The sequence below is a fragment of the Fistularia commersonii genome, unplaced genomic scaffold (assembly GCF_037954325.1).
Source record: "Fistularia commersonii isolate RoL2024-O1a breed Wild unplaced genomic scaffold, RoL_Fcom_v1.0 HiC_scaffold_101, whole genome shotgun sequence".
Lineage (NCBI taxonomy): Eukaryota > Metazoa > Chordata > Actinopteri > Syngnathiformes > Fistulariidae > Fistularia > Fistularia commersonii.
In genome coordinates this window covers 132,501-142,500 of record NW_028234059.1, presented here as the reverse complement: position 1 = coordinate 142,500, position 10,000 = coordinate 132,501, and positions in this window count along the sequence as shown.

The following is a 10,000-nucleotide window of genomic DNA, read 5'->3' as shown; positions in this document are numbered from 1 at the left end:
ACTGAATGTCAATGAAACAACCAGGCATGAAGAAGAAAAGGACATAAGGACATTCGTTCTGTATGTAATCAGAAGTTAATAGTGTTAACGGTTTGTGAGAAATTTACATTGCTAGACAAAAAAAGAAATTAAAAGGAAATAATTAAATAAATAGATAGACCAATGAAATTAAAACCGAAAAAAAAAAATGCAAGGGGAATACGACATGTAATTAAGTTGGCGATTCACAAGGAATCTCAGACATCAAACTGTATATTTTTTGTTGTTTATATATAAACATATATAAACAAACATATATTGTTTGTTGTTTATTTTTGGGATATATTGAGGAATATTTAATGGAAAGGAGTCACAATCGCTTTTTGACAATGTCGAAGTGTATAGGTGGCTATAGAATTTAAAGTTTTCATTGGAAATGATAGCCTCATCTGTAATTTCCTTGTTGTTAAGACGGGCTTCCGCTTTGCTCCGCTCCTCTTCTCCTCCGCTCTTCCGCTCCGGGCCCTGGAACTCCCGATCCGCGGGACTTCGGTGAATTCCGGGCCAGTTTTTTTGCTCTTCTGCTCTCCTCCCCTCCTCCGCTTCTTCGCTCCCCCGCTTTGGACCCTGGAACTCTTGAACAGGGCCGGGCTTCTGCCCTCCGCCTCTCCTCTGCTCATCCGCTCCAGGCCCTGGCACTCCCTGTGATCCAGTCATTCGCATGTGCGTGCCCGGAGGTCCGGGAGCTCCACTCAAACGTCCGGGGGGGGTAAGGGTAAGGGGTCCTGTCCCTCTCCCCCCCTCCTCGCCGCCTCTGAGAAGAGAAACATCTCCTCCACTCCTCCGCTCCTCCGCTGCGGAACCAGGTATTACCGATCCGCCGGACTCAGGCGAATTGCAGAAAGGGGTTTTGCCGTCCTCCGCTCCTCCGCTCCTCCGTTTCGGGCCCTGGAACTCCCGAACCGCTGGACACAAGCGAATCACGGTCCGGGCTTCTGCTCTCCTCCGCTCCTCACCTCATCCGCTCCAGGCCCTGGTACTCCGTGTCCGCGGGAACCCCCCCCAACCCACAAAAACAAACTCTCACACACACACAAACACACGCACACACACACACACACACACACACACAAACACACAAACACACACAAACACACCTGAACTCATCATCGCTGTGCTGATAGCATTGGCCGAAACGTATCCACAACCAAACCAACATTAGCTCATCCACTCATTCACATATGTGTGTGCCCAGAGGTCCGGGAGCTCCAGTCATAAGTCCGGGTGATCTATGTCCGGAGAAGACTCACATTAGCCGGTCTAAGGGGTCCTGCTGCCCCCCAGTTTCCCCGCCTTTGAGAAGAGACACATAACTCCGCTCTTCCGCTTCTCCGCTATGGGCCCTGGTACTCCCGATCCTCCGAACTCAGGTGAATTGCGTGACGTGCTTCTGCTCTCCTATAAGCCCCTACACACTTCGAACACGGCTGTTATCACCCTGTTACTGCATTTCAATGACACCCATTTGCTTTCGATCTCAGTGTCTGCCTCCGTACGGAAAAAGCGGGATGGGTGGGGGGGCATAAGCGCATTCGTGGTGTAAGTAATCAGAAGTTAATAGTGTTAACGGTTTGCGAGAAATTTTTAATGCTAGACAAAAAAAGAAAATTAGAAGGATATAATTAAATAAATAGATAGAAAAATAAAATTAAAAACGAAAAAAAAAAATTGTGAGGGGAATATAACATGTAATTAAGTTGGCGGTTCACAAGGAATCTCAGACATCAAACTGTTTTTAATTGAACATAAATAGTACACCCAAATATACAAATGTACAAATAAACATAGCAAGGTTGAACTGAATGTCAATGAAACAACCAGGGATGAGGAAGCAACGGACATCAGGACATTTGTTCTGTATGTAATGAGAAGTTAATAGTGTTACAGGTTTGTGAGAAATTTACAGTGCGAGACAAAAAAAGAAATTAAAAGGAAGTAATTAAATCAATAGATAGACAAATGAAATTAAAACCAAAAAAAAAAAATGCAAGGGGAATACGACATGTAATTAAGTTGGCGATTCACAAGGAATCTCAGACATCAAACTGTATATTTTTTGTTGTTTATATATAAACATATATAAACAAACATATATTGTTTGTTGTTTATTTTTGGGATATATTGAGGAATATTTAATGGAAAGGAGTCACAATCGCTTTTTGACAATGTCGAAGTGTATACGTGGCTATAGAATTTAAAGTTTTCATTAGAAATTATAGCCTCATCTGTAATTTCCTTGTTGTTAAGACGGGCTTAGCTTTGCTCCGCTCCTCCTCTCCTCCGCTCCTCCGCTCTTCCGCTCCGGGCCCTGGAACTCCCGATCCGCGGGACTTCGGTGAATTCCGGGCCAGTTTTTTGCTCTTCTGCTCTCCTCCCCTCCTCCGCTTCTTCGCTCCCCCGCTTTGGACCCTGGAACTCTTGAACAGGGCCGGGCTTCTGCCCTCCGCCTCTCCTCTGCTCATCCGCTCCAGGCCCTGGCACTCCCTGTGATCCAGTCATTCGCATGTGCGTGCCCGGAGGTCCGGGAGCTCCACTCAAACGTCCGGGGGGGATAAGGGTAAGGGGTCCTGCCCCCCCCCCCCTCGCCGCCTCTGAGAAGAGAAACATCTCCTCCACTCCTCCGCTCATCCGCTGCGGAACCAGGTACTACCGATCCGCCGGACTCAGGCGAATTGCAGAAAGGGGTTTTGCTGTCCTCCGCTCCTCCGCTCCTCCGCTCCTCCGCTCCTCCGCTCCTCCGCTCCTCCGCTCCTCCGCTCCTCCGTTTCGGGCCCTGGAACTCCCGAGCCGCTGGACACAAGCGAATCACGGTCCGGGCTTCTGCTCTCCTCCGCTCCTCACCTCATCCGCTCCAGGCCCTGGTACTCCGTGTCCGCGGGAACCCCCCCCAACCCACAAAAACAAACTCTCACACACACACAAACACACGCACACACACACACACACACACACACACACACACACAAACACACAAACACACACAGACACACCTGAACTCATCATCGCTGTGCTGATAGCATTGGCCGAAACGTATCCACAACCAAACCAACATTAGCTCATCCAGTCATTCACATATGTGTGTGCCCAGAGGTCCGGGAGCTCCAGTCATAACTCCGGGTGATCTCTGTCCGGAGTAGGCTCACCTTAGCCGGTCTAAGGGGTCCTGCTGCCCCCCAGCTTCCCCGCCTTTGAGAAGAGACACATAACTCCGCTCTTCCGCTTCTCCGCTATGGGCCCTGGTACTCCCGATCCTCCGAACTCAGGTGAATTGCGTGACGTGCTTCTGCTCTCCTATAAGCCCCTACACACTTCGAACACGGCTGTTATCACCCTGTTACTGCATTTCAATGACACCCATTTGCTTTCGATCTCAGTGTCTGCCTCCGTACGGAAAAAGCGGGATGGGTGGGGGGGCACAAGCGCAATCGTGCTGTAAGTAATCAGAAGTTAATAGTGTTAACGGTTTGCGAGAAATTTTTAATGCTAGACAAAAAAAGAAAATTAGAAGGATATAATTAAATAAATAGATAGAAAAATAAAATTAAAAACGAAAAAAAAAAATTGTGAGGGGAATATAACATGTAATTAAGTTGGCGGTTCACAAGGAATCTCAGACATCAAACTGTTTTTAATTGAACATAAATAGTACACCCAAATATACAAATGTACAAATAAACATAGCAAGGTAGAACTGAATGTCAATGAAACAACCAGGGATGAGGAAGCAACGGACATCAGGACATTTGTTCTGTATGTAATGAGAAGTTAATAGTGTTACAGGTTTGTGAGAAATTTACAGTGCGAGACAAAAAAAGAAATTAAAAGGAAGTAATTAAATCAATAGATAGACAAATAAGAAATTAAAACGAAAAAAAAAAAAAAAAATTGCAAGGGGAATGTAACATGTAATCAAGTTGTTTTTTTTGTTTTTTTTTTTTTTTTTACCAAAAAAAAAAGGAACCTCGGACATGGGTAACTATATTTTTTTGTTTTCGGATTTTTCCATAAGTTTTAAGGATTTTTTTTTTTTTTTTTATATTTCAAAATCGTTTATGAAGACATTAAAATTTGGGGAGCATTTTTGCATTCTGTTCTTGTGAATGAAGAACTTGGCCAGGCCTAAAAGAACATTGACACAGAGTTCATCTGTTATGTTGCTTATAAGTAAACAGAATGTTATATCATCTTTTGAGAAGGAAACTGGTGACGATGGAATGAGAAGGAGAAAAAATATATGGTCAGTGGTTTCAATGTTGTCTTCAAAAAATGTACAAATATTATCTTCAAAATTAAAGCGTACCCTCGATAATTCCTTAGATGGGTAGATGTCAGTCATAATTTTGAAGTGGGTCTCTTTTGCCTTGGGGGTATGGGTAGAGTCAGATACATAGTTCGCAGCGTGGCAATCGATTCCTCATCAAATTTATTTAAAATATCCTTTTTTTTTTTTTTGACGTCCAGGGAATAAGTTTCCTGTGAAACATTTCCTAATAAAGGAGTTGCTGCGCTTTCTGTCCACAATTGAGATTCCCTGGAGTGATAGTCGGGGTAACTGTGGTTGTACGGTTCGGTGCGTCATTATATTTTTGGTCAGGAATACAAATTGTCGAGGCAGTGCGTTTCGTAACTTTAGCAACTCTAATATGGGAGGCTTGAATCTGTGTGTAGTACAGAACTGCTCATTGTCCAGAGGACTGCCAGTGTCATCCATCAAGTCAATTATTGACCATATACCTTTCTCAAAGCATTCCTTGTAAAACAGAGGTTTGTTGCCATGCAGTACATATCGATTGTTCCAAACTATTATACTGTGTGGTGAGAAATTGTGTACGTATATCATTTTCCAGTATAATAATATTTGTTTATGGAACTCTGAACATTTGACAGGAATCTTGTTGATATCCAAGTCAGAGATAAGCAGAAGACTCAGGCCGCCGACTTTGTTGAATAAGTAGTTTGGAGTACAATACCAGAAAGAACGATGAGGTTTGATCCAGGATTTCAACCAGTTCACCTTCAATGTCCCATTCAAGCAGTCCGACTCTATCACTTTCAGCCCTCCTTCACTTGTTTCTTTCACCATATGTGATTTTTCTTAGATGGTGTGGTCTGTTCCTCCAGATAAAGTTGAAATTGATTTGGTTAACAGATTTTACGAGTTGATTTGGAGCAGCATTGGAATACGCTGGGTATATACATCTGGATAAACACATCCATTTTAGTCAAATATATCCGGCCTAATATTGATAAATCTCTCTGGAGCCATATATTAGAATTAAGCTTTACTTTGATTCAGTTTAGATTCAATGTTCCTGGATTGATTTAACGTTTGGTCCTTGGATAGGAAAATGCTCAAGTATTTTATTTCTGATTTCATAGAAACATCGCTGATTTCCTTTAGTGGCGAGTCATGCAGCGCAAGAAGTTTGCATTTCTTTAAGTTTAATGACAATCCTGAAGCCTTGGAGAATGTTTTGGTTTTTTTCAGCACTTATTGGGACTTGATGTTCATTTTTCAAAACTAAGGTTGTGTCATCTGCCAGCAGGCTAATAACAATTTCTGTCCCCAACATTACTTCTGTCCCACACGTATACACACACACACACACACACACACACACACACACACACACACACACACACACACCTTAATTCCACTCTTTTATATACGCATGTCTGGAGTTCCGGGAGCTCGTTCTCAACGTTCTGGGGATAATCATAGCTGTGCTGATAGCATTGGCCGAAACGTATCCACAACCAAACCAACATTAGCTCATCCACTCATTCACATATGTGTGTGCCCAGAGGTCCGGGAGCTCCAGTCATAAGTCCGGGTGATCTATGTCCGGAGAAGACTCACATTAGCCGGTCTAAGGGGTCCTGCTGCCCCCCAGTTTCCCCGCCTTTGAGAAGAGACACATAACTCCGCTCTTCCGCTTCTCCGCTATGGGCCCTGGTACTCCCGATCCTCCGAACTCAGGTGAATTGCGTGACGTGCTTCTGCTCTCCTATAAGCCCCTACACACTTCGAACACGGCTGTTATCACCCTGTTACTGCATTTCAATGACACCCATTTGCTTTCGATCTCAGTGTCTGCCACCGTACGGAAAAAGCGGGGAGTGGGGGGGCATAAGCGCATTCGTGCTGTAAGTAATCAGAAGTTAATAGTGTTAACGGTTTGCGAGAAATTTTTAATGCTAGACAAAAAAAGAAAATTAAAAGGATATAATTAAATAAATAGATAGAAAAATAAAATTAAAAACGAAAAAAAAAAATTGTGAGGGGAATATAACATGTAATTAAGTTGGCGGTTCACAAGGAATCTCAGACATCAAACTGTTTTTAATTGAACATAAATAGTACACCCAAATATACAAATGTACAAATAAACATAGCAAGGTAGAACTGAATGTCAATGAAACAACCAGGGATGAGGAAGCAACGGACATCAGGACATTTGTTCTGTATGTAATGAGAAGTTAATAGTGTTACAGGTTTGTGAGAAATTTACAGTGCGAGACAAAAAAAGAAATTAAAAGGAAGTAATTAAATCAATAGATAGACAAATAAGAAATTAAAACGAAAAAAAAAAAAAAAAATTGCAAGGGGAATGTAACATGTAATCAAGTTGGTTTTTTTTTTTTGTTTTTTTTTTTTTACCAAAAAAAAAAGGAACCTCGGACATGGGTAACTATATTTTTTAGTTTTTGGATTTTTCCATAAGTTTTAAGGATTTTTTTTTTTTTTTTTTTATATTTCAAAATCGTTTATGAAGACATTAAAATTTGGGGAGCATTTTTGCATTCTGTTCTTGTGAATGAAGAACTTGGCCAGGCCTAAAAGAACATTGACACAGAGTTCATCTGTTATGTTGCTTATAAGTAAACAGAATGTTATATCATCTTTTGAGAAGGAAACTGGTGACGATGGAATGAGAAGGAGAAAAAATATATGGTCAGTGGTTTCAATGTTGTCTTCACAAAATGTACAAATATTATCTTCAAAATTAAAGCGTACCCTCGATAATTCCTTAGATGGGTAGATGTCAGTCATAATTTTGAAGTGGGTCTCTTTTGCCTTGGGGGTATGGGTAGAGTCAGATACATGGTTCGCAGCGTGGCAATCGATTCCTCATCAAATTTATTTAAAATATCCTTTTTTTTTTTTTTGACGTCCAGGGAATAAGTTTCCTGTGAAACATTTCCTAATAAAGGAGTTGCCGCGCTTTCTGTCCACAATTGAGATTCCCTGGAGTGATAGTCGGGGTAACTGTGGTTGTACGGTTCGGTGCGTCATTATATTTTTGGTCAGGAATACAAATTGTCGAGGCAGTGCGTTTCGTAACTTTAGCAACTCTAATATGGGAGGCTTGAATCTGTGTGTAGTACAGAACTGCTCATTGTCCAGAGGACTGCCAGTGTCATCCATCAAGTCAATTATCGACCATATACCTTTCTCAAAGCATTCCTTGTAAAACAGAGGTTTGTTGCCATGCAGTACATATCGATTGTTCCAAACTATTATACTGTGTGGTGAGAAATTGTGTACGTATATCATTTTCCAGTATAATAATATTTGTTTATGGAACTCTGAACATTTGACAGGAATCTTGTTGATATCCAAGTCAGAGATAAGCAGAAGACTCAGGCCGCCGACTTTGTTGAATAAGTAGTTTGGAGTACAATACCAGAAAGAACGATGAGGTTTGATCCAGGATTTCAACCAGTTCACCTTCAATGTCCCATTCAAGCAGTCCGACTCTATCACTTTCAGCCCTCCTTCACTTGTTTCTTTCACCATATGTGATTTTTCTTAGATGGTGTGGTCTGTTCCTCCAGATAAAGTTGAAATTGATTTGGTTAACAGATTTTACGAGTTGATTTGGAGCAGCATTGGAATACGCTGGGTATATACATCTGGATAAACACATCCATTTTAGTCAAATATATCCGGCCTAATATTGATAAATCTCTCTGGAGCCATATATTAGAATTAAGCTTTACTTTGATTCAGTTTAGATTCAATGTTCCTGGATTGATTTAACGTTTGGTCCTTGGATAGGAAAATGCTCAAGTATTTTATTTCTGATTTCATGGAAACATCGCTGATTTCCTTTAGTGGCGAGTCATGCAGCGCAAGAAGTTTGCATTTCTTTAAGTTTAATGACAATCCTGAAGCCTTGGAGAATGTTTTGGTTGTTTTCGGCACTTATTGGGACTTGATGTTCATTTTTCAAAACTAAGGTTGTGTCATCTGCCAGCAGGCTAATAACAATTTCAGTCCCCAGCACGTCTAACTTTTGGATATCGTTGCTCTTTTCAACATAAACGGCTAGCATTTCGGTAGCAATTATAAATAAATAGGGTGAGATGGGGCAACCTTGGGGGATTCCCACATCAACATGGAAGCTCGGAGTGGTGCCGCTTGGCAGGGTGACACAGCTATGAATATTCTCATAGAGCCCACGGATCACATTCCTGAATATTTAACCAAATCCAAAATGTTCGAGCGTTGCTATGATAAATGGATGTTCGACCGAGTCAAAGGCTTTAGAAAAGTCCAAGAAGGATATGCGGCCATTATCTTCAATGCGATACGCCTCTAAACCCATCGCTCGCCCCGACTCGGGGAATCCTAGAGCCTACTTGCACCCCCGCCCTAACTTAACTCCCTCACTCGTGGAGCTCCCTGAGCTCCACACATCCCGGAGCATCACGCCGACTCATTCACATTTGAATGATTGTCTTTATTTTATGTCCGCTAGATAGAGGCATCCGCACATGCGCATCAGTGGAGCTTCAGGCCGGCTGAGGCATGGACTGAAAATCATAAAGACATGTGTGATGAGCTAAAAGGAAGATAAGCATATTTTTATAATAAATGTAAGAAAGAGAGGGTAATGCAGCCTCAGGGCGGCACTGGCCCGTGTCTCTCCAAGCCTGCCTTTGGGGGGGGGGGGGGGGGGGGGGGGGGGCACGGAGCAGTGTCTCCCTGTGCCGGTCCCAAGCCCGGATAAATGCAGAGGGTTGCGTCAGGAGGGGCATCCGGCGTAAAACGTTTGCCAAAACCAAACATGCGAGTCAACCATAACTATACCATACCGGATGGGTCGCGGACCGGGTTAACAACGACCGCCATTGGTACTGATGACCTACAGGGTACTAATGGAAATCGGGCTACTGTGGGTCGAAGAACAAGAAGAAGAAGAAGAGGAGGAGTGCGTGTTCGGAAGCAGAGAGAGAGGAGGAAAGGAAAGAGCCTGGGACTGAGAGTAGGGACTTTGAATATTGGGACTATGACAGGAAAAGGTAGAGAGTTGATGGACACGATGCAGAGAAGGAAGCTGGATATACTGTGTGTCCAGGAGACCAGGTGGAAGGGTAGTAAGGCTAGAAGCTTAGGAGCAGGCTTTAAGTTATACTATTATGGTGCTGACAAGAAGAGAAATGGAGTAGGAGTCATCTTGAAGGAGGAGTTTGTAAGGAACGTCCTAGAGGTGAAAAGAATGTCAGATAGACTTATGAGTCTGAAATTGGAAATTGAAGGTGTGATGCTCAGTGTTGTTAGTGGCTATGCGCCACAGGTGGGATGTGAACCTGAAGAGAAGGAGAAGTTCTGGAATGAGTTGGATGAAGTGATGCAGAATATTCCCAGAAATGAGAGAGTGGTAATTGGTGCAGACTTCAATGGACATGTTGGTAAAGGCAATAGAGGGGATGAAGAAGTGATGGGCAGATATGGTATCCAGGATAGGAATGCAGAGGGACAGATGGTGGTAGATTTTGCAAAAGGGATGGAAATGGGTGTAGTGAATACCTTTTTCCAGAAAAAACAGGAACATAGGGTAACTTATAAGAGCGGAGGTAGGAGCACGCAGGTAGACTACATCTTGTATAGACGAGGTAACCTGAAAGAGATCGGTGACTGCAAAGTAGTTGTAGGTGGGCGTGTAGCCAGACA